We start from the raw sequence: 26,806 nt of genomic DNA on the forward strand, positions 1-26,806 counted from the left end.
TTCTCCAACAAAATAGTTCTTTGATTTCGCACTAGGTTGCACTATTGTAATTCTTCAGTAGTGTCCTCTAGAAGAGAAAGTTCACACTTCTTACTTCAAGCGAAACAAAAACACATCAAAAATGACACAGTTCACAAACTCAAAAATTTCCAGGTAGTGACATCTTCTGAGAAATTAGTAGATTAATAGTGTAGATAAAGTTCAGACTTCCTCCAGAAGAGGAGTTTCAACTGGCGCAACTTTTAAATAAACAGAGTAGAGGTGTACCGCCCGGTACAATTATTATTATTATTATTATCATCATCATCATCATCGTCATCAGAAGTGCAGGCTCCCCATCAGTGTCAAATTGAAAGTCTTACACCAGGCCTCTCCTGAGGCCAAACGTATTACATCATGGTGTGCTGCTGAAAATCGCAGTATTCCATACAAGGAATAGTGATCATGAACAACAATAATTTTGAGGACCACAGCTTCACAGAACAAGGATATTGAATTGTTAATTCTACTGTATCATTGTGTAATATCTTCATTTCGTGATGTAGTAGACGCATTGCGACATGGAGGAGTGTGATTACAGCAGTGTAATCTCAGCCATGCGTATAGTGTATGTTTCATTGACTGTCATAATTGGAGTAACATTTCCCAATATTGTGGCCTGGATTTCTCGGAATCGGAACTGCGTATATATAGTAACTGTGACGTAAATAAAAGTGTTGCGGTGGTGCTGTTTTCGATAATCCGATGACCCGTATAAACCTAGCCGCAGAGAATTAACAAGTACGTTAATTTGTCCGTCAACACCACTCGCTAATTACTGTAGTTACTGACATGCTATTGAAAACATGTGCTGTACTTCGTTACGGGCTATGTAGACCGCACATGTGGATGGTAAAGACTTCTCTTATCTATGGCCGTAATATTCAAAGATGCGTTTTGACAGTTCTTAGAGGGAGGTCCGTTTACTGCCTGCCTGAGTGGGGAGAAGGGAGTAGGGGTTATGGGTGGCATGGAAACGTGGGTTGACCAACTGCGGTTGCCATGGAGACAACCTGCTGACTAGCTCGTGTTGCTTGGAGTTGCCAAACCTCTCCCTTCTGAGCGGTCTGAACGAACAAGTGAGCTGGACTACTACTACTACTGCTGCTACTAACATGTTTTCATTCCTCCCCTGAAGGGGGAGGCGGGCCTCTTAGACGGTGACGCCATCTCTCAGGCCGGGAGATTCGTTACGGTGAAAGAGATGCTTGGAGAAGGTGAGAGGGTTAGCGGCCGTGGCCAATACTAGGAACTGTCCCGGCATTCGCCTTAATGCAGGAGAATGGAAAACCACGGAAAACCATTCTCAGGACAGCCGACGGTTGGGGACAGCCGTGAGGTCCAGCCCTGTCCCGTCTCCTGAATGCAGAGGCAAAGAGCCACGGTAGAGTCGTGGCCACCCCTCATCTGCTCGGTTGGCCAGTCAGAATGCAGAGCTGTGGGGCCACGGACCAGCCGTGGCCACTTAATGGGTCGAGACCCACTCTGCATCTACCAAGTGAGTCGGAAGCGAGGGGAAGGAAAAAGGAAGGCAAGAATGTGCAATGGCACGTTCAGTGCTCCTCCCTCCAGCCCTATCTGTCAAAACGCTCCTTTTAATATTACGGGTATCGAACCTCCCCAGGTCCGTTTTAAGGTAGCGGTAAACTCAAGAGTTTGCTCTGTAGGAGGTCTCTTCTTTTTTTTTTTTAAGTAGTAAGTAACGTTATTTGCTTTACGTCCTACTAACTACTTTCACTGTTTTCGGAGACGTCGAGGTGCCTGAATTTAGTCCCGCAGGAGTTCTTTTATATGTCAGTAAATCTACCTACACGAGGCTGACTTAGGTGAGCACCTTCAAATACCACCGGACTCAGCCAGGATCGAACCTGCTAAGTTGGGGTCAGAAAGCCAGCGCCTCAGCCGTCTGAACCACTCAGCCCGGCTCAGTTTTTTTTAATAAATGGCAGTGTTCATGAAAACATCGTGCATAGAATACATTTTACAATGGGTTAGAATCCCACTGTCGGCAGCCCTGAATATCGTTTTCCATGCTTTCCCATTCTCACACCAGGCAAATGGTGGGGCTGTACCTTAATTGAATTGATTATTTCGGAAAGCAGTCAAGTGCCAAAAAATGAAAAAATGAGTTAATTGCAGAATATGTTACCAGGAGGGTATATGCACATTTTGATGCTGAAACCAGTCAAGAAACGTCCTCCTATAAAGGTCAGGCATTACGTTGAATTTCGTATTTAGTTCAGAAACCAGTGAAGTGACATCACTTGGCTGGTTTCTGTAGTACGTAAATGCTGGTACATTTTGTGATGTGCCGCACCTTGCCGGTTGGAGCTGCTGCTCTGAATCCAGAACAGCCAGCTGTTCACCTGTTTATATTGTCATTGTTGTGTTTCTTGAATGGCATACTCGTAGTTTTCTGAACAACTGATTGAAAAAGTGTTTCTTTTGTTTAGTGCAGTGTTTCTATAATAGTAGTGATATGTCTGAATGTTCAGAAGACGAACCTGTATCAAAAAGGATACGAGGAGTGGTAGACAAGCAAACTCACACGCGTAATATTATTCAAAATGCCAGGATAAAAGCAGATTATCTTTTTTACTCAGGAAAGGAAATACCTGGTCTGGGCCCTACATTATTCTTTGTTATTGTTTGTTTTATGTGCCCATCGGTATCAAGAAGATACGTGACCTAAATGCCTTAAAACCTTACAAACCGATCTCGATAGCTGCAGTCGCTTAAGTGCGGCCAGTATCCAGTATTCGGGAGATAGTAGGTTCGAACTCCACTGTCGGCAGCCCTGAAAATGGTTTTCCGTGGTTTCCCATTTTCACACCAGGCAAATGCTGGGGCTGTACCTTAATTAAGGCCACGGCCGCTTCCTTCCCACTCCTAGCCCTTTCCTGTCCCATCGTCGCCATAAGACCTATCTGTGTCAGTGCGACGTAAAGCAACTAGCAAAAAAAAAAACCTTACATGATAGGATATGAACAGTTTTAGGACAGCATTTTACAATGGCCTACTACAGGGACAGAATATGGTATGGAATTTGTTTATGAGGATTAATTACCTCCTGTCATAATAAGCAGACATTGCTGATTTCATCCTTTTAATAATTATATTTGTAGTCTAAACCTATTCAAATACTTTATGTTTCCACAAATATCGAATTTATGACAAAATCCTTTCAAAATTCAAGAAGTATCCCACAAAAATATGTTTGCAACACTAGTTTATTTCAGAAACCAGTTAAGTGGAAAATGTTTCGGATTTTTTTTTTTTTTTTTGCTAGGGGCTTTACGTCGCACCGACACAGATAGGTCTTATGGCAACGATGGGATAGGAAAGGCCTAGGAGTTGGAAGGAAGCGGCCGTGGCCTTCATTAAGGTACAGCCCCAGCATTTGCCTGGTGTGAAAATGGGAAACCACGGAAAACCATCTTCAGGGCTGCCGATAGTGGGATTCGAACCTACTATCTCCCGGATGCAAGCTCACAGCCGCGCGCCTCTACGCGCACGGCCAACTCGCCCGGTCGGATTTTTTTTTTTTTTTTACAGCAAAGTTAATAAGCACAAAATAGTTTTCCTTAGATAGAAAGTATTAAACGGTATAATACTTTCAAGCTAAAATATTAAAACCCCTACCATAACATTTTGTCTGTTGCTAGACAGTTTTCTTCATTTTCCCAAAAATGACAGACTTGGCGCTTGACTGGTTTCTGAAATAATTGATTCAATTATAGGTTTCGTTACAGCTCCCGCGTTGGTGTGTTACGAATGAGTTAGTGTAGACAAAGGCATGACGGTGACAAACAGTTTTCTGTAGATGTAGGAATGTAAACTTTAGCATAGGATTTGATGGCATGGAGAGATGTAACACACCAGTCTGTGGACTGATGACCCAGATAACTTCAACGACAAGCACGGAATGTGTCATCTCATCAGATATCTTTTACGTACCGTCATCGTATGCCGTGGTGTGCTTAATGGACGTCTTCTGTACTTCAGAAATCTACCACCGCTCTACAGTTGATTCACAGGCGGAGCTTACTGCACATTAAACAGCTAAAATAAAATAATTTGTAGAAGTGTACTTTATCGAATCCCTTTCCGTAGGCTATAATCCAATTTCCCGATAACTCGCTACGGCCTTGATTCATTTCGGTCCGATCTATCAAGACTGCTGCGTTCGATTCTCTGAAGAGGGAGAAAAAAATGGAAGACGTTGTGAAGAAAAGAAACAATGGGGAAATCTACTGGCACACATGCCTCAAGTTCCACCGTGAAGAATGTTGCATGATTCGCTAGTAGGGGGATGTTTTCATTCCCCTCACCGAAGGGGAGGGGCGGGCCACCTAGAAAGAAACGCCTTCTCTGTGGCCAGGAGATTTGGCGGGTCGCTAGTAGCCGTGAAGATGCTCACTCAGACGTGGAGTGAAAACTTCTAACCAATTTTTCCCAAGCCAAGAAAGCACTTTCGGTAGGTAATCCAGCACTAGCTTCCTGCTACATGTTACTGGAATACTTAACTTGTCCCTAACTTGGAAACAAGGTCGTTTTCAGACATGAGCAGGTTTGCACCAAGTTGTGCTATGTACTTAAATAATCTCTCTCTCTCATCTGGCTCCAGAGCTGTGCGTGCTATTCCAGCGCTCTGTGACAGGATTAGAAAACCAACTCTACAGTGGCATAGGTAACCGCTATCTTATATTTTCTGTGACCTATTTTTCCTCTCAGATCAAGATGTCGTTAGGAGCTGTACTTTATTTCTTTATATCACACTGACACCGAGATACAGATAGGTCTCATGGCGACAATGGGATAGGAAATGTGTAGAAGTGGGAAGGAAGGGGCCGTGGCCTTAATTAAGGTACAGCCCCATCATTTGCATAGTGTGAAAATGGGAACCCACAGGGCTACGACAGTGGGGTTCGAACCCACTATATCCCGAATGCAACCTTACAGCTGCGCGCCCCTAACCGCACGATCAACTCGCTTGATGGCTATACTTTCACGGTCGCTTCCTTCCCACTTGTAGCCCTTTCCTATTCCATCGTCGCCATAAGACCTACCTGTGTCGGTGCGACGTAAAGCAAATTGTAAAAAATATGTCTTTTTATCCTGTACTCCCTTTCCAAGACATTGTCCATACCATTCAGCAATTTCCCCAGTTCTTCTGCAGAATCAGATAAAATATGTATGCTATATGTACTGTATGAGTAACAATGCATTGTTTTATTTTTCTTTACGGTTGTTTAAGTAATGTTGTTTACTTAAACAATTTGAGAATCTTATGCACAATAAGGTCAACTTTTAAAATTCAGTTTTATCTTCTTGAATATGCATACATAAATCTAAAATAAGCCGAATTAAGTTTATGTTCCGTATTTTTCATTTTCCACCTTACTAGACTTATAATACGAAACTCGTTTATAACGACACTCTTTTTCGGGACCCTTGGATGTCGTTATAACAAAGTTCTACTGTTTTCACTTCTGATGTGTTTTAGATAAGATTCAGATGTATATTTATTGTTTGGATCCTTGGTTGAATGGTCATCGTCCTGGTGTTCGGTTCAGAGGGCCCCGGGTTGCCAGAGCAAGGATTTAAACTGCAAATGGTTATTTGCTCTGGCTTGGGGACTGTGAGTTTATGTCCATCTTAATACTCATTTTCATCTACACACCACACACCACTCTACCTATCATCTCAGTACAACGATATAATGATTGCATCCCTCTACGTACCTTGGTGTCGGAAAGGACATCCAGCGATAAAACTAGCCTGTATTACTTTCTTCTTCTTCTTCTTCTTCTTCTTCTTCTTCTTCTCCTCCTCCTCCTCCTTCTCCACCACCACCAATAACAACAACCACACACACATTGCCGACTGCAATAAATAGGTAAAAACGCCAGGAAGAAGAATAATTAAATTTTATTGTAAAGATGTTACGTAGTTAATTGCCCGTCTGAGTGGCTCAGACGGTTGAGGCGCTGGCGTTCTGACCCCAACTTGGCAAGTTCGATCCTGGCTAAGTCCAGTGGTAGCCTATTTGAAGGTGCCTCGTGTCGGTAGATTTACTGGTACGTAAAATAACTCTTGCGGGACTAAATTTCGGAACCTCTGCGTCTTCAAATGCTGTAAAAGTAGTTAGTGGGACGTAAAGCCACGAACATTATTATTATTATTATTATTATTATTTAAAAATGTTTTAGGTTGTATGTTCTCCCAGGAAGGTAATATAGTAAGTGAGATTGAATCAGTGTAGTAAAGCTAATGCAGTGAGCTCGCAGTTGCGATCAGCATTATTCTGTAGGAAGGAAGTCAGCTCCCAGACGAAACTATCTTTACATCGGTCTGTTTTCAGACCAACTTTGCTTTACGGGAGCGAAAGCTGGGTGGACTCAGGATATCTTATTCATCAGTTAGAAGTAACAGATATGAAAGTAGCAAGAATGATTGCTGGTACAAATGGGTGGGAACAGTGGCAGGAGGGTACTCGGAATGAGGAGATAAAGGCTAATTTAGGAATGAACTCGATGGATGAAGCTGTACGCATAAACCGGCTTCGGAGGTGGGGTAATGTGAGGCGAATGGAGGAGGATAGGTTACCTAGGAGAATAATGGACTCTGCTATGGAGGGTAAGAGAAGTAGAGGGAGACCAAGACGACGTTGAGGCCACAACACTAGTTGCATATCGAGGATTGTGGCGACGTTTAGTAAATTCAGAGGCTTGCAGACTGAACGCTGAAAGGCATAACAGTCTATAATGTTAATGTATGTATGTATGTATGTATGTATGTATGTATGTATGTATGTATGTATGTATGTATGTATGTATGTATTATTATTATTATTATTATTATTATTATTATTATTATTATTAGTATTATTATTTTACATCGTTATGCCCTACTCAGGAGCACGGTTGAACTTGCTTAGCTGATGTGTTGGCCTCCTTTTCCTCCCAAAATCTCTTCATCCTCTCGCTGAGCTTCTTCCTTCGTTCTTCTGTCCAAGTTATAGTAGCTCTGGTGTTGGGTTTGTCTTTATCTTCAAAGTGGTGATTGTCTATTTTGGTTCTGAATTTACATCTGTCCTGTACAATGTCTTCTGAGATGTTGATTTCTATGAGATCTGTTTCAATTTTACGAAGCCAGCTGTTTTTGGTTTTAGACGAAAGGGCCAGGTTGAGAATTCTTTTAGTTAGCCTGTTAGTGTTCATTCTGATAATGTGACCATAACATTTCAATCTTTTCCGAAAAGTGTGAGATTTTTTTCAGAATGACAATATATCTCCTGGGATGATTTTTTCTCCAATCTATACAAACTGGGCCAACATTTTTTTCGTAAAATTTTCCTTTCTTGTTTCTCAACGTATTTGGTTAAAGATCCGCCATCAATGATTAAGGTTTCTGAGGCATATGACACTTCAGGTTTGATCGCTGTATTATAGTGTCTAAGTTTTGCATTCCGGGATATCGATTTTTTTATTATACCTGTTCCAAGTGATCCCGTATGCTTTCTGCAATTTGGAAATTCTTTCTTTATTTGCTTCGCGGTTTAAACCAGAGGGCTGAATAATTTCTCCCAAATATTTAAATTGGTTCACTTGAACAATTTTGCTGAATTTAGGTATCATAGGTTGTCCATCTAAGTATCGTGAGGCTCCTTATTATTATTATTATTATTATTATTATTATTATTATTATTATTATTATTATTATGACATAGTTCATTTCTTTTAATTTGAATTTTATACTTTCGTACAACTTATGCAAAACAGCCTCCGTGGCTCGGGCGGCAGCGCGCCGGCCTATCACCACTGGATTCCGTGGTTCAAATCCCGATCACTCCATGTGAGATTTGTGCTCGATAAAGTGGGGGCGGGTCAGATTTTCCTCCGGGTATTCCGGTTTTCCCCGTCATCTTTCATTTCAGCGACACCCTCCAGTATCATTTCATTCCACCTGTCAGCCATTAACCATTACCCCAGAGGACTGCGACAGACTTCGGCAGCCGGCACAATTCCTATCCTCGCCGCTAGATGGGGGCTTCATTCGATTCCTGACCCGGTCGAATGAGTGGAAACAGGCTGTGGATTTTCATCTTCACAAGTTATGCACCATAGTCACCTAACCTGCACAAGAATAGTAAAGGACATAGATTCCTAATTAATGCTGTATTGTTTAAAGCGACCTTTTTTGCTAGTTGCTTTACGTCGCACCGACACAGATAGGTCTTGTGGCGACGATGGGACAGGGAAGGGCTAGGAGTGGAAAGGAAGCGGCCGTGGCCTTAATTGAGGTACAGCCCCAGCATTTGCCTGGTGTGAAAATGGGAAACCACGGAAAACCATTTTCAGGGCTGCCGACAGTGGGGTTCGAACCCAGTATCTCCCAAATACTGGATACTGGCCGCACTTAAGCGACTGCAGCTATCGATAAAGCAAATTATTCGTGTCGTGCTCTTAATGATAGACTATTCTCCGAAACTCAAATCTCTAAATAATCTAGCCCACAAAATACGAACACGTACACGAAATACGACGTGAATGCGTTTCTAAGTGTGAAACGGACACTCAGAGGGAAGACGCAGACTTTCCTCTCACAGGGCTGTCTTCATTTATCATTAACACATGAAATGAAGGCTTTTAACGCAGACAGAAGTTATCAGTTAGAGTTTTGTGCAATACATGTTTAATGCGGACAGGTTAAATTGGCCACGAACGTATCATAAAGCGGCAAGAACTGTGAAGAAACGTGAAGAAATAAGCTCATTAATCCGTATTATCAGTCAACAATATTATACTCCAGTGACATATTCTCGTAAATATAAATTAATTTAATGGAAAATTAAATCTTTATGTTCTGAAAATCATAACGAAGAATAATGTTCTAGTAAATTACTGTTCTACTGTCTGGAAAGTAATTACGAAGGAAAATCTGGAACAGATCAACAAATAATCTTTTTTTCCTTTCTTTGTTAGTTTTTTTCCCCTCCAGGGGTGTTTTTTCCACACACTCAGCGAGGGATCCCACATCTACCGCCCCAAGGACAGTGTCCTGAAACTTGTGACAGTGGGCCGGGGGATACAGCTGGGGAGTAGGACCAGTACCTCGCCCAGGTGGCTTCACCTGCTATGCTGAACAGGGGCCTTGTAGGGGGTTGGGAAGATTGGAAGGGATAGACAAGGAAGAGGGAAGGAAACGGCCGTGTACTTAAGTTAGGTACCATCCCGGCATTTTCCTGGAGGAGAAATGGGAAAACATAGGAAACCACTTTCAGAATGGGTGAGGTGGGAGTCGAACCCCCTCTATTCAGTTGAGCTCCCGAGGCGGATTGGACCCCGTTTCAGCCCACGAACCACCTTTCAAATGTCGTAGCATCTGAAATCATCAGCCGTTGATGGTTGGCAGTGACGGAGAAACATATTTGTGATCATTTAATTTTGGCAAAGGGAAAGGTGGTTTATTATTATTATTATTATTATTATTATTATTATTATTATTATTATTATTATTATTATTATTATTATTATTATTATTATTATACCTTCGTATGTGTCGGTATCTGCAGATCGTTTGAAGCTGGCGAAGGTAGTGTGTGTTTGGGAAGGGGAAAGGTAGGGGTGCTGGAATTCCATATACCGTACCTCTCCATGAGTGCGATGTCGGCGTTAAAAGCTCTCAGATCGCATATTTGCTATGACACATTAAAAAAAAAATCACCCAATAGGGTTCTGGATTTTCTGCTATTTCATTATTCATATCAACGGAAAGTCGAAATGATGCAAGCAGCCTCAGTGGTGTCAAATCAAAATATTTTCTCACGGTAATAATTTCATCATCTTGCTCTTGTCTACTGCTCACATCATGAGCTCTTCGGGAGAAGCACAGACACGTGGCAAGCTAAAGGAGACCCATTTCACTACGACACACTTTCACGCAACGACCTTGGCATTGGCCTTCCATCGCTCGGTTCATGTATTGATACTGTGTGATTTACAACATTGGATTTATCAGTTCTATTTATAATGTGATCATGACCCTAGAGAGGAAATAGGCCTAGAGCAAGGACGACTGAAGATTTAATTGTAAAGACTCTTAATTTTAGCTTGAGACATAACTATCTAATAAAAACTAAAACATTCAGGCAGAGTGGGAGAATTATTACGTTTATTTATTTATTTATTTATTTATTTATTTATTTATTTATTTATTTATTTATTAGTGCCTTGTACAGAGTTACGGCTATAGCCCCCCCCCCCCCTCTTACACTTAACCACATCAGGTTTGCAATCTAAATGTCTTCTTCTACCAGGCGAGTTGGTCGTGCGGTTAGTGGCGCGCGGATGTGAGCTTGCTTTCGGGAGATAGTGGGTTCGAACACTGTCGACAGCCTTGAAGATGATTTTCCTTGGTTTACCATTTTCACACCAGGCAAATGCTGTACCTTAACTAAGGCCACGGCCGCTTCCTTCTAACTCCTAGGACTTTCCTATCCCATCGTTGGCATAAGACCAATCTGTGTCGGTGCGACGTAAAAGCCACTAGCAAAAAAATATAAATAAAAAATAAATGTCTTCTTCTTCATTTTCTTATATCGCTTTTCCCACAGCTGTGGAGTCGCGGGTGCGAACAGTGTAGCGCATGTGGATTTGGCCCTGTTTTACGACTGAATGTAATAATTATTGCGTGTTTCTGTGATCTGGTGTCTGAATATAAAGAGGAGAGTCGCCGAGCAGGAACAATTAATCACATGAGATTAAAATCCCCGGCCCGGCCGGGAATCGAACCCGGGACCCTCTGTACCGTAGGCCTCAACGCTGACCATTCAGCCAAGGAGTCGAACTTACAATCTAAATTAAAATATAAAGTAATTAAAATTAAAAGATAATTATTAGAATTATAATTGATGACCTGTACCATCATCAAGATATGTCAGAGTCGGATGGACGTAAAAAGAACAGTAAATAACTTACAGTATTTTCACTTCATTACAGTACTTAAATTTCTTGTCGTTCATTTCTTACGTTTCAAGTTCGTGGTAGGTGTAAGAATTGAACCCGGGCGGGAAAATAATACGCTGTTTCTTTTTAAGATTACCCTAGCGGGCTATTATTATTTAGCTTTTTTCTTCTTTGTTGATAATTTTGTGTCTTCAACTTGCCTTCCACTACTGTTTTTCTTCTTGGAGAGGAATTCTCTTTACGCGCCAAGAGATCCTCGATGGTGCAGCGTTCAGCACAGGAGGCTTAGCACCTGAGCTACGCAGGCAGCCTGTTTTATGTACTCATGTGTAAGCTACGGTTGGCTTGATTTGTGCATCAAGATTTGTAGAGTGGGCGCTTGCTCTAGCGTGGTTGTGTGAATAAGATAACACTCTGTATGGTATGAACATACGTACTTGTGTTTACTCCTTGGAAGATAGCGGTGTTACACGCCCTGCTCAGTCACACAATGCAAGAGATCCCCACTACCAGAGTAGCACGCATGAAGCCGCGCACGCACGCACTAAAACCTCATTCATCGTGTCGCCGCGCTACGTGCACTTAAACAGGAAATCTCTGCTGAGCCTCCCTCCCATTCATCAGACGAGCCGTGGATGACTCACCACTGTCCCACCTTCATCTTCCAGCCACTTCCTGCAGCCTGCTTTGCCGGGTTGTACGAAGTATATTATACGACGGCTGTTTCTTTATCACTGGCAATTATTATAACAATTACAACCGATCTGTGGTGCGCGTGGATAAAACATCTGGGGGTTCACTGATTGAAATTGATTGTACAATATTCCCGCAACAGCTGCAGGTTTCCCAAGGACAAAGAGTGTCTGAATAACAACAATAGAATCGGTAAACGGATTAGCCCCGCACCTAGAGCGGATATCTGCGAAGTTAGTGTCTTGGCGGATGCAAACTCAATGGCAGTGCGGATAATTTTTCTGGTAACTTCTAAAAACACAAGAACGTCGTTTATCAGGATTAAGTGGGACCGGAACTGATCCGGATGATCGAAAATCCGGATAATCCGGAAAAACTAAAAACAAATACAGTCTCTCTCTTTCTTAGCATTAATCCCGACTTGCAGGGTCTGCTGCTTTGCTACATCTCCTCCATTTCTGTCTGTTGTTGACATCTTCTGGTGTTAAGCCAACACTGTGCATGTCTGCCCTGATGTTGTCAGTCCATCTCTTTGCCGGTCTTCCTCGTGGTCTTATTCCCTCTGGGTTGATGTGGAGCGCTGTTTTGGCAACTGAATCGTCCTGTTTTCTCATGACGTGGCCGTACCAGCGGAGACGGACTTCCCTCACTTTGTCTATGATGGGCGCGACACCAAACCTTTGCCGGACGTCCGTGTTCCTTATGTGGTCACATCGGGTCAGCCCCATGGACCATCGAAGCATCTTCATCTCCATGGTTGTCAACATTTGCTCCTGTTGTTTCGTCATGGGGCGACATTCAGTCCCATAGATCGCTGCTGGCCGTACCACACTCTTATAAACTTTTGCCTTTAGATATTGAGGCACCTTTTTATCACAGAGGACTCCAGTGACATGTCTCCACTTGAGCCAAGCTGCATTTACCCTCATCCGAGTATCAGGAGTGGTGTCACAGTTTGAGGTGATGACGGATCCCAAGTACTTAAATTGCATGGTCTTCTGCAGGTCTTCTTCACTGATACTTATGGTACCTCTGGTTTGGGGGCCACATTCCAGGTATTCTGTCTTCTGGATATTGAGGTGCAGTCCATTTTCAGCCAGTCTGTCCTTCCACGTTTGAACCTGATGCTGGAGTTCAGGACGGGTTTCTTGTGCAAGTACCACATCATCGGCATAAAGAAGGGTCCAGGGATGTGAATTCTGTATGTCAGCTGTTGCCGTATCCATGCAGACGATGAATAGCAATGGTGAAAGGGCAGAACCTTGATGAACAATAATACTTGTTTTTCAGTTGTACAAAAAAATATAAGAACACTTTTCGTACATTTACGACTCTGTTTTATGCACTAAAATAATGTGTGAGTTTTTTTCTGTTTTACATTTGTATAGCGTTTGCGCGCAGCATGATCACTAAGACGTTTTTCTAACAACAGTTCTACCGGTGTGCTTTCAGTCAGGGATCAGGCCATCAGTTTGTCCAGCTGCACTGTTGCCTCTCCATGAGTCATTGTTTCTTCTTATTGAACACCGGTTTCATTTTCGAATTCACCAACTGTGAATTAATGCTGGGTTGCATTCACAAGAGCGTGGGTTCGAATCCCACCTCGGCCGTCCTGGGAATGGTTTTCCACGGTTTCCCATTCTCAATTCCGGGCGGACGCCGGAACGGTGCCTTTGATAGACCGTGGACGAATTACTTCCAATTCCTGTCCTTAACTATCCTTGGCGGAAAAGACGTTCAAGAAGAGTCGTCGCCGTTAAAGAAATACTGTTCGAGTAAAAATATTTTTTATTACTTTCGGTCCGGATAAACCGGAGCTCCGGATTAATGAGGGCCGGATAAACGAGGTTCTTGTATAATGAAGTTCATTGACTTTCACTCAGGTAATACTCTTTACTTTTTCTTTGCGGCGACTTGAGAGAGAAGTTAGTGAGGTGTTCTCTGAAACTCAGCTTTCATCTTCCGAATAAAACAGTTGGTTCATAGTTTGCCAGGCGATTGATTAGGTGGAAAGAGGAGACAAAGATGCTCGAAATCAGCCTCCAAGACTTAATTCGGATTGCTTGTGATAACGGCCGCCTCCCATGTAGCTGTCGGGTGTGACGAAGTGAAGTCGTGTCATCTCACGCGCGGACGCTCGTTCAGCCTGGAGATTATAATTGGCTTCTCCTTGCTCTAGGGACAATTTGTGTTAAAAGGCTGCCTTCCCTTCCCTTTCCAACCAATTAAACATTAGCACGCTTCTGGACACACACTACCCACGCTACTGCGAACTTCTCCATGTAAAAGTATCTTCATTATAACAGCTGCATGACCGCGAGCTTTTAGTAATATCGTGATAACAGGGACAGAGCCACTTCTTAGCTTGTACAACTACCTGATGTAAATATGAAATAATTAATGTTGCTTGATGCTTATTTTTTCTCAGCGCACGTTACTCAACTTCATATTTGCTTAATAGGCACGAGCTTTGTTTTTCTGATATTCTGTCAGTAGAAAGTGTGAACGTCAAAATTGACAAGCTGTCAGACTAAATGGCATCATATAAAATGGCTGCACACATTAGTTAAGGCCATTGTCTGGTTCCTTGCCTCAGTGGGCAGTGTAGAGTAGAGATGGGCCAAGACCAACTACAATTATATCAGACCGTAATCCAGAAGAAATATGGCGGACATCGGTGGGCGATATAAAGGTGCTTACACTCTGAGCACTGAGCGTAAAGCGAGCATGTTGTGAGCCGTTCACTGCGAGCCGACTGGAGTCCGTTTTCTAGGCGAACACGAAGGGATGCTCGCGCTCAGTGTGGATGGCCAAGGAACGTGCTCGCAAGTGTGTACGGCTACAGTGAGCATCCTGCGAGCATGGCGGCCTGGTCGGATGGAGATGTGCTTACGCTAATAGACACTTATCGGACACATTCTGTTTTATGGGACCCGAAAAATGGCGATCACTTGACAAAGAATGTGGAAGAGGATGCATGCCGGGAATATTGGTACAACAATTGGACGACTCGCGGATGAATGTAAGAAGAAAATTATTTCTTTGTTGGGACCACACCGGAGAGAAAGGAGCAAAGAGAAAAGCAGTCGCACTATTGGAAAAGGTAAGTTCTCGTGTTTAAATAAAATGAAGCTTCAACTTCCTTTTTGTACTTGATGTATTCATTTATTATCTTTTTAAAGCAACGATTGTTGTAAACAAGTAATGATATAATAATCAATAAATACCAACTGTTGATGTTCAGGAACAAAAATGCCGTTCATATTTGATCGACCTTCGTACACTATAATATACCTGTAAAAAACACTATTAAACAATATTTATATTTAACTTGTGTGTTCGACTGGCAGAAAAGCTTTTAAGTTACACTTAACTGAGTCGACAATGGAAAGTCTGGCTTTCTTCTTAACAATCAAGTCCACAGAAGCGCTGAAAGAAAACTAAAAATTTATGAAATTTTGGAGCTCTGTTTTCGAAATAAAAATAATGTGACTACATCTTTCCAAACTTGACGAATTTTGTGAAGGGAGTGCTGTGTTTACCATGTTCTTCTGCTGCAACAGAACGGGGTTTTTCTGCTGTTACTATAAATAAGACCAAATTGAGAAACACACTCCAATCCTGTATGTTGAATGGGCTCCTTCTAGCAACAGAGAAACTAAAACACTCGTCTGCACAAAATTTTCACATGTTCATTGCTTTGGCAGTGTTTTCGACGGATTAAGAGAAGAGCAAAATGTGAAATGAATGTGTGTGTGTGTGTGTGTGTGTGTGTGTGTGTGTGTGTGTGTGTGTGTGTGTGTATGTGTGTGTGTGTGTGTGTGTGTGTGTGTGTGTGTGTGTGTGTGTGTGTGTGTGAATGGTGAACTGAAATGCGTGAGAATATTCATAGTGTTCATTTCTAAACATAAATAAATGACTCCCAACTCATAGTCAGCTTGGAACTGGAAGTGTTAGGATGGTGGTGATTGAAACTGCAACATTGCTGCTTCCCATCATAAATATCAAAACCGGTAAGTTCTGATAATTACAAATTTCTCAATTAATAAATATGTCTTTTTGATAAGTATACTTTGTTTTCTATACTGCCTTTATGAATAATCGTACTCCATTGTAAAAAATATTTAGACCGGGCGAGTTGGCCGTGCGCCTAGAGGCGCGCGGCTGTGAGCTCGCATCCGGGAGATAGGGGGTTCGAATCCCACTGTCGGCAGCCCTGAAGATGGTTTTCCGTGGTTTCCCATTTTCATACCAGGCAAATGCTGGGGCTGTTCCTTAATTAAGGCCACGGCCGCTTCCTTCCAACTCCTAGGCCTTTCCTATCCCATCGTCGCCATAAGACCTATCTGTGTTGGTGCGACGTAAAGCCCCTAGCAAAAAAAATTAGTACTTTTTTAGTACAAAAATGTTTTGCCCGATGGCGACCCTGTCTGGACAGTGTTTCGCGATGGCGTGGTGAAGCAGTGTGTCTACACACGGCTCACATCCATCTCGGACCGCAAGAGAAGCAGTATTTCGCGATGGCATGGTGAAAAATGAACCACGCTTCATAGTTAAATTCAGTTCAAACTGTTGGACGTTCTGATAGCGATAAAATATGAGGTTCGTGAAATATTTAATGAGCAAATGTGCAAAATACAGTAGGATATGTATTTAGATGATTTACTTTATAATAGTACCAATGTGTATTAATAAACTGCGTTTGCCTCTTCACTAAGCGCTTACAATGATACTAAAAGGGGTGAGTTTTACAGTTGGTGTGTTCTTTTTTGCTATTGGCTTTACGTCGCACCGTCTTATTGGCTTTACGTCGCACCGTCTTATGGCGACGATGGGAAAGGAAAGGCTTACGAGTGGGAAGGAAGCGGCAGTGGCCTTAATTAAGGTACAGCCTCAGCATTTTCGTGGTGTGAAAATGAGAAACCACGGAAAACCTTCTTCAGGGCTGAAGACAGTGGGGTTCGAACACACTATCTACCGGATGGAAGCTCGCGGCTGCGCGCTCCTAACCGCACGGCAAACTCGCCCGGTTTTTTGTGCTTGTGTGCTGAAAGTCATGTATTCTGTATTTTCAGTAGATACCTGGAGTATTATTATTATTATTATTATTATTATTATTATTATTATTATTATTATTATTATTATTATTATTCGGGTCATCAGACCATAGACTGCTTTGTTGCAGCCTTCCATGCCACCCTGTCGATTGCTAACCTTTTTATTTCTACATAATTAGTACATCCTACATGTACACTAATTTGTTTGTCATATTCCTACCTTGGTCTATCCCTGCCGCCGTTGTTTTTTGTTTTTTTTTTTTACCGCCTTACACTTCCCTCAATAACCAGCTGGGTGTCTTAAGATGTGTTCTATCACTCTATCTCTTCGTCTGGTCAAATTTTGCCAAATCGTTTTTCCTCTCACCAGTTCCACTCAGTATCTCTTCATTCGTGATACGATCTATTCATCTGACCTTCAGCATTCCTCTCTAACATCATATTTCGAAAGCTTCTATTATCATTCTTTCTGAGCTAGTTATCGTCCATGCTTCACTTCCATGCAATGTCTCGCTCCGTACGAGTCATTTGTTTTGGATTTATTTATTTTCAGCTTAAACTCCTCCTCTAAGACTGTGTCCATACCATTCAGCAGTATCTCCAGATCTTCTGCAGACTCAGATAAAATAACATTTTCACCGGAAAATTTCAGAGATGTGATTTCCTTTCCTTAGATTGTGATTTCTTTTCCAACTTCCTCTTTGATTTTCTTTACCGCCTGTTCTATACAAACAATGAAAATGAGAGGGGACAGACTGCTGCCTTGTGTCACTCCTTTATTCATTACTGCTTCTTTTTTCATAGCCTTCGATTATTATTATTATTATTATTATTATTATTATTATTATTATTATTATTATTATTATTATTATTTCAACGATACCTTCATTCTTCGAGAGATTGGACCTCTTCCAGTTTACCTGTTGATTAATGTTATGAGAGGATGATTGCGTAGTTTTACTCCGCTTGATGAGAATAACAATCGCCACCACCTACACAGTGCGAAAGACTTCGCATGAAAAGAGCTTTGATAGTGCTGAAATAATCATACTAGGACATTGCTGATATCGTCGTATTGGGCGTTGTTCGATTCTGCAAGTTCCTGTAAACACTGAAACGTGTGCTACGAAATGAACTGTCAAGCTTGTATCAGCTGGAAGGTCATCGGCCTTACTTGTGTTTGCCAGCTTCTGTCTGACGTATTAAAATAAAACGGTTAATTTTTGTAACATCTTGCTGCCTTGCATAAATTGAACTGCACGTAAAGCTGGCCTTAGAATGACATTAATATATTCGCGAACACATTCCAGATAGCCGGTAAATTAGTAGTATTGATGTATGGAAATATGTTCCAGTTAATGCTAATCGTATGTAAACTGCTCTGTTTACACACGCTAACGTTTATTTCAAAATTTACGAATGACATTTCTAGGACTTTGCTGACAGCTTTAAGGATAATATTTCTTTACTTCCCGACGTCCTGTAAATATTTTAGTGCCTCGAAGTTTACGTTATAAGTTAAGAAACAGAGAATTTCCTACTATTATTGTAATTCCATGATAAGTTTCCCTACTTTCTAAAGTACAATGGCTGTATTCTTCACTGTGCACGTTTTGCCAGTTAGAGTGCTTTCCCAATACGAATTTTAACTCAACTGCTTAAACCAGGCATGTCAAGGTCACGTGCTTATGCCTGTTGCTCACGGTAAAATTTTCTGTCAAATTGATTGTACAATAATTTTATTTTATAAAATTTCTGTTGCTCGCGGTCAAATTCAAGTTTTATAAAACTTTTGATAAAAATTTTCATAAAATACGACATGTTCTATTCCGTATTGAGAAGATTGTGAAGTTCGATTGTAAACAAGCACTTCTTACTAAAATGGCAGGATCTGGGTGGACTAAGGAAGCTGTTAGTGTTTTACAGGACGAATACCAGAAATATCCTTGTTTGTAGGAAGTTAAAACGCCACTTTACCACAACAGAAATGCAAGAAGAGAGGCAAAAAACACAATCGCCGAATTCCTATATGAATGCTGGCCTTCTAACCTCAACTAATTTTCGACCATGGACATCATTCCTCTACCTTCTTCTCTTCTTTTGATCCAATTCCGAGTCCAGCATATCCTGGTATTTCTTTTCTTCCCTTTTACCACTTTACAACATATAATTGCAGCTAAAGCAGCAAATTTTGCTTTGTTTTATGGAGCCATACTCTCAAACACACTGTAAGTTGAACAGCTGATTGTTCGTTTAAAAGTTTATCGATAGATGGCAGCACATAGACATCTTAGTTCAGAAGTGAGTTCGTAGATGGCCATCCTGATGCTTCCACGGATTTTATAAAATAATTTTACCGTGAGGAACACAATTTGTTTTCACCAAATTTTTAAAAATTAATTGTACAACAAATTTTACGAAACATTTTACCGTGAGCAATAGGCATTACAGTTCTGCGTGCATGAGAAAAAGCTGTTACGAGCGTTAGTCCAGGACGTTGTCAGATAGCGCAAGCCTGGAGGGGTGTAAATGTCAGGTTCGTAACTACGGTACGCCGTACATTGCATGTATATCTTCTTTCGTATAAGAAAATGAAACCATTATGAAAATAAATCCAAAACAAAAGTAACGGTGTGCCGTCGACTGAAGTCGGGTGATGCAGGAAATATTAGATTAAGAAATAAAGTCTTACAGGAAGTAGATGAATATTATTACTTTGGTAGTAGAATAACGAATGTTGGCAGAAGTAAGGAGGACATAAAATGCCGACTAGCACAAGCAAGGAAGCTTTTCTTAAGAAAAGAGATTACACCGAGCAGTTGGTCGTGGGGTAAGGGTCGCGCCCCACTGTCGGCAGTCATTTCTCATTTTCATACCAGGCATACCGGGGCTGTACCTTAATTAAGGCTACGGCCTTCCCACTCCTAGCCCTTTCCTATCCCATCGTCGCCATAAAACCTATCTGCGTCGGTGCGACGTAAAGCAAATTGCAAATATATATGCTCACATTAAACTTTGATATAGCAATTAGAGATACGTTTTTAAAGATTTTCCTCTGGAGTGTGGCATTGTATGGAAGCGAAGCATGGCCGATAACTAGCTTAGAAAGACAAATAATAGGAGCATTTGAAATGTGTGTTACAGAAGAATGCTGAAGGTGAGATGGGTAGATCGAGTCACAAATGAAGGGATACTGAATCAATTGGTGACGTAAAATTTAACCAGAAGAAGAGACAGAATGATAGGCCGCATCTTAAAACACCCAGGACTTGTTTAGTTGGTTTTTCAGGGAAGTGTAGGTGTTATAATGGGCAGGGGTGGAGCAAGGTAAGGGCATGACAAGCCGATTAGTGTAGATGTTGAATGTAGTGGTTACGTAGAAATGAAAATGTTAGCGCAGGATATGGTGGCATGGAGAACTGCATCAAACCAGTCTTTGGACTGATCACCTAAAAAACATCCGAATGTAAGCTTATATCTACACAGCCATACCGCTAAGCTAACTTTCTGTATTCGCTTAAATTTAATTCCATAACTACAGGGCATATGTTATTAGTGTTAATAAATTACTATTTTATTGCAAACACTGTTCGTATTTATGTTCATTTGATTACCATGTAAATGTTTTACGGCCGTATTAATTGTTACCTACGTACAGAAATTAGTTGCTCCAGTGTTAATCTGTGGATAAAAGAGGAGCTAAGTGCAATTTATATTTTATTACGAACTTTGCTACGACTTTCGTCGAGGCTTTTCGAGATAAATCCTTAACACGCAATCAACTGAAACCTTCTTAAGCTGGATTTTCTGTAGATCTATACGCTGGAGAATAAGCTGTTTTAATTAATGGTGTATGTGTACTCTTTTTTAGAGAGAGATAATTCTATTTACGGCTCATCTGACGCTAGAACAGAATATATTTCCAGCCTGGTAACTTTGTTTTTTATGCGTTCTCATCATCTGTGTAATATTAAAAAAAAAAAGAATCTGATCTACACAGAGTGAGTCTCTCCTCTATGGCACAACGCAGGGAAGTGACTGGGGAGATGACAAGGTGCATAATAAATCAAGAAGTTTGCTCTATCGTTGCCATAAGACCTATGCATGTTGATGCGACGTAAAGGGGCCCATAGACGTTTGTTAGTGTGTATTTAATATTGGCCGGGCTGAGTGGCTCAGACGGTTAAGGCACTGGCCTTCTAACCCCAACTTGGCAGGTTCGATCATGGCTCAGTCCGGTGGTATTTGAAGGTGCTCAAATACGACAGCCTCGTGTCGGTAGATTTACCGGCACGTAAAAGAACTCCTGCGGGACTAAATTATAGCACCTCGGCGTCTCCGAAGACCGTAAAAGTAGTTAGTGTGACGTAAAGCAAATAACATTATTATTATTATTATTATTATTATTATTATTATTATTATTATTATTATTATTATTATTATTTAATATTGAAATGTTATGCAATATATTTTACAAAATCAAAAAAAGTTTGAAATATATTGCGCAAATCGCAAAATACTGTGCCATGTGTTGGCAATATTGTGCAATATCCCGTCCTCCCGCCAGTTGGTATCAACAAGTGGGGGAGTACGTATCGTGATGGCAGACAAATAGGTGGTAAAAAAGTTTATTTTGGAGTTTATCGGAGTGTACCTTGGCCTTCCGGCTCTGTGGGACGTTAAGAGCAAAGATTATAATTGCGTTAAAAAAAAGGTGAACAGAACGAGGTGCTTATTGAGAAATATCGCCAAAAATATCCGAACGCCGACAAGCAAGAAGTTATTTTAAAAAAATCAATTCTCTGCGTACAAACTTCCGGAAGGAAGTGAAGGGGCTTCCTGATACAGAAAAGAGGGTTCACCAAACAAAATACCGGCTTGGACTGACTATAATATATTGCCACGCATATTGTATGTGTGTGACCGCTTTGCATAATATATTGCACAACCAACAATATTATCTTCACACGATTCTATTTATTGCACAAACCGGTTGTTGCGGGACAACATTCCGGCACATTGCCGTCTCCCAAAATCGTAAAGTTAGTTAGTGGGACGTAAAATCAAAAACATGAATATCATTTCCTACTGTCATTCCCGTATAACCTCCTCTAAAATCGGAGCTGAACAAAACTGGGGAGAGAAGCTATCTCCTTGGCCCACACTTGTCTCATTTCCAAAAGGTTCTGATAGGCCTCCTGAGAGTTGACTAGTACTGAGCAAGTTGACCGTGTGATTAGGGTCGCACAGCTGTGAGCTTGCATTCGGGAGATAGTGGGTTCGAATCCCATCATCGGCAGCTCTGAAGATGGTTTTCCGTGATTTCCCAGTTTCACACCAGGCTGTACCTTAATCAAGGCGATGGCCGCTACCTTCCCAATCCTAGCCCTTTCCCCATCGCTCCGTCGCCGGAAACCTTCGATGTGTTAGTGCGACGTTAAACAAATAACAAAACAAAAAGCATAAAAACCAACCTGACTTATGATCGCGTGTTTATTAATCTTTCCTATATTAGTGTTCTCATCGTATTGTAGGCCTATGTCTATTCCAATATTTTCCATAACTTTTATAAAAGTGTGACTTTTTAAGTCCGCAAACGTCATGGAAGGGATGCGGGCCACAATGGTTTACTAATTACCCTGTTGTCAAAAATGCCCTCAATCAAACTTACCGACTCGTTAGCCGTATGCGCGTCTGCAGAGCCTTGTTGGAAATATCCAGACTGACATCCTTTGTCCATCAATTGTTAAAAAATTGTACGAGAATGTCATTCCTATATCTCTGCCCAGCGATTATAAGCCCTATTATCCTGTCTGCAGTTACTGCCGCCAACACTCCCATTTTCACACTCTAGATGAACTCAAACAAAATATCAGGAGAGAAACTGAGGCTATCTCGGTAGATGAACTAATGCGTTTGAATGAAAATTTCCTTAGATGAAGCCAGGAATGTGTAGATGTAGGTGGAAGAAATTTTCAACATATTCTTTGACAAGGTGAGAAATTATTTTACTTTGATTATGCGTTATTATGTGTGCTTGTTTACATGCGATCGCTCTCCTGGCCCCAGGCTCAGCGAGTTGCCATGTGCTCGTCTGACCTTCAGCTCGCCCATCTTCCCGCTGCGCTGCGCCCGGCCCCACTTTGAATGAAAGACCCTGCACGTCTTTACATTTACTGAAAAGGCGCCCTACAGGGGAATAATTGTGTTTAATATCAAGAACATTGTTGGAATGTCTTTGAAAGCACCTCATCCACAACTGCTGAAGTTACTGATTCTGTTGTAGTAGAACTGAAAAAGTTATCATCATAATTTATTTTAGTTGCCTCAGAATCAGTGGTAGAGTGTCGGCCATCGGATCCCAAGCTAGCGGGTTCAAACCCGGCAGAGGTAGTCCGATTTTTAAGAGCGGATAAAAGTCCATTCTACACTGCATATCATACGATGTCTGCATGTAAAAGATCTCTGGTGACACATTTGGTGTTCGCTCGACAAAAATAGTTAAATCTCAGCCATAGACGCCAAAGAGTTTTGGTTTACTCGGTCTGCCATCTAGTAGGCCTAGAGTAAAACAGAACATCGAAATTGATGAGCAGACAGCCAGATGGCGTCAAATTAAAGTGTCTGCACACAGTAGCTGAGGCCATACGTTTATTATTTATTTATTTATTTATTTATTTATTTATTTATTTATTTATTTATTTATTTATTTATTTATTTATTTATTTATATTTCTGTTTTCGTTTGATGTACATCAGTTACTAGAATATAACGATTACAATTATATTTCAAGAAGTAAATTACAAGTAAAAGTTACATTTTGCAAAAAAGTAACGATTACAAGTAAACATTACTACGAATATAATCGTTACTAGTAATTTGATTACTTGGTCAGCGGATGCAGAGTGGGTTTCGGCCCACAAGTCGCCACGGCTGGTCCGTGGTTCGACAGCTCTGCACTTCGATCAGCCAACATAGCAGAGGAGGCATGGACACGGCTGTACCGTGGGTCTGTGCCTCTGTATTTGGGAGACAGAGAGGGGTTGATCCCAACCGTCGGCTGTCCTGAGAATGGTTTTCCGTGGTTTTCAATTCTCCTGCACTAAGGCGAATGTCGGGACAATTCCTAGTGTAGACCACGGCCGCCAACCCTCTCAACTTCTCCGCACATCTCCTTCTCCGATACAAATCTCCTGGCCTGAGAGACGGCGTCACCGTCTAGGAGGCCCGCCTCCCCCTTCAGGGGAGGAATGAAAAAAAAATAGTAGTAGTAGTAGTAGTAGTACTAGTAGTAGTAGTAGTAGTTGATTACTTGTACACAATTACTTCCCAACTGTGATAACACGGGTCACTGAAACACAGAGCTTTTAGACTTTTAAGGCGTGCTTCACTGAAATTAGGCTGAAAGTGAAATTCGAGACGGTTATGATGCAACTAAAATGAATATATTACCGTAATGCATTAGAAAGCCAACAAGTCCATGACTGTGTTGTGTATCCGTCTGCCTGTTGGATTCCGGGCTAATTTAGCTCTTGTGATGAAAGCATTAATCAAAAACATACCAATTATCTCGTCTCTTAACGTAATATGTTACCCTTGTTGCTTCCTCTTTCCTCATTGTCACGTTGTTCCGAACCACACACAGCCACATTACACACATTGTTCTCAGAACTCGGAAGATAAGGCACTTATCTCCTCTCTTGACAGCCTTCTGATACGGAATAATGTGACTTTGAGCTTATGTTTTAGGAAGACGGTTCACGTATCTGCTTCACTGAAATATAGAGGGCAGGGAGTGTTTTCTGCATTGAAACTAAATACGGTATATAGCAAGCATCTCTCGCCGTGTCTGCTCCGCCATGCACGGAATTCACAACTAAGCGAATTTATCGCTCTAGCTCATTCTTACGAAGATTTCCCGCGCGATTGAGAGAGCCAAGATTCACAGAGTGTATGAAATGTGTAAAGTAATGTAAATACATTAAGTTGTTTTCACGGTATACAGTCTATGCTTAAGGGGACACTATAGCGAAATTTCTAACTTCTATATTTTTCAATGAATTCTTTCCATATTTGTTTCTGATGTGTAACTCCTCAGACATAGTAATGCAACCAACTTTCAATATTGTACCTATGCAACTTTTTGAGTAGGATTTTTTTTTTTTACTTTCCTTTTACCAGCATCGTTAAAAAGAGTCCCTTGCATCACATTTTTTCATTTGGCACAAAATTTTGCAAAAATATGCTGTATAGTTATGTCAACAAACATCATTATCACAGTTTGTTGTTTGAGAAATATATTGACCTGAAGAATTTTTTAAAATGTAATGTTTAATTTTCTTTAAAAAAATATGTGTACACACAAAATTTGGTAGGTCACAAAAAACATTGAATCACCTTAAACAGCAATATGCCCACTGACATTTATGCACCAACTATCTAGCTACTACTGTGTAAAATTTCACCTACATCAGACAAAAATTGCATGATAAGGGATCATTTTTGTGAAAGAAACATGAAGATTTTGCTAAGCCATAAAACGCGAAATAAAAATCTATGCAACTTCACTCACTTTATTATTTATTAGTATAGAATTTCGCACAATGTGCATGGAGTAGTTAATTTTCACAGAACTTTCTTAGAGAGAAGCCGCGTCGATTACACCACAGTACGTGATATCTGTCACATGGCCGACCGCATAGTTCACACAGACACTGTATATCCGGGACGTGGAACTTCTTCATGCTGCACACTCTATGGTGAAACCCATGTACTGCAAGACGGGTAACTATATGTCGAAGCTCGTAGTTCGAGTCCATCCAGTCAGTTGACATCATTGCTTCGGTCGCATAGAAATCGCCCCATATTTCCTTCCGTTTCTCTTGCAGCTCGTGTAATAATTGTTGATAGGCCTCAGTAGATGGCAGATGCAACTGCATGCGAAGTTCTTCCATGTAGTATTCCTGCCGAGCCAGAACATACACCAGGCGGGAAGGGGTGAATTTTGAAAGATTCATAGCCTTTTTCAGATACCTTGCTTTGACACTTTCTAATAATTTCAGGTCTTTCTTCTTCAGGTGGTCCCATATACATTCCAGAGCATACGTCAAGACGGGTGTCACTTTCAGCTTAAATAGGTCCATAGCCGTTTTGAGCGAAAGTTTACTGATATTCTTCACTTCGCTCATTGCGGCCACTGCAGACGCTACCTTCTCCTTTATATGTATGGAGAAGACATCGCCATGGGTTTGGAATGTCAGACCCAGATACTTGAAATTGTTCACTATTTGCAGGTTTGACCCTTCTAATGTAATAACTTGGTTTGCAGCTAGTCTTCCTCCCTTTCTGAAGGTCATCATGACCGTTTTCACTTTATTCATCCTTAGCCCATTCTCTTTAGACCATTTTCACTTTAGAACTGTCCAGCACAATAAGTATGCCCTTCAGACTTCTTTCTTCTCTCCTCCAGTGATATTTTCATCACCTTATTCTTTTTCCTTAGCTCTCTGCTTTCACCTTAGCTCCTTTTCCTGCTTTGCTGTAAGCGCCTTTGGTCTCACTGGTGACTGATGTCCACAGCAGAAGTTGGTACCGGCTTCCCTCTGATGGACTGAAGGGCTTCAATTAACACAACCCATATTGAACTCACTTACAGCACTCACAATACCAAACCGAAGTTTATTCATAGTAACAAATACTTCTTTTGGACATTTGGACATTTATTCCAAAGAACACTGTGAAGGCTCTCATTTGGATTTTGTCTTCCCTTTTGTGCACCTTTGTAGCAGTGCATCTGATGCAAGTCTCTGATATGTTGGCATTATTTTTAAAGCTACATCATACAGAATACCACATCTGCTACTCAATGCTTAGATTATATTTGAAATCCAAATGAGAGAGACGTAAGAAAGGGAAAGCAGCAACTGGAGGGGCGTGTCCAGTAGAGCATGGGACAATTAAATGCTAGCGCAGCGCCATTGAAATGAGGCGCTGGAGGTTTTAAAATGGTGGCATTTACAAAATAAAAGCATTTTTCGAAAGATTACA

General features: G+C 41.3%; 1 protein-coding gene across 1 annotated transcript in view; it reads left to right on the plus strand.

The window, feature by feature from the left end:
- The window catches only part of LOC136875863 (growth factor receptor-bound protein 10), a 1,220,440-nt gene that overhangs the window by 201,257 nt on the left and 992,377 nt on the right, over positions 1 to 26,806 (plus strand). The window lies entirely within an intron of this gene.

Source organism: Anabrus simplex, chromosome 6 (assembly GCF_040414725.1).
Source record: "Anabrus simplex isolate iqAnaSimp1 chromosome 6, ASM4041472v1, whole genome shotgun sequence".
In the NCBI taxonomy this organism is placed as follows: Eukaryota; Metazoa; Arthropoda; class Insecta; order Orthoptera; family Tettigoniidae; genus Anabrus; species Anabrus simplex.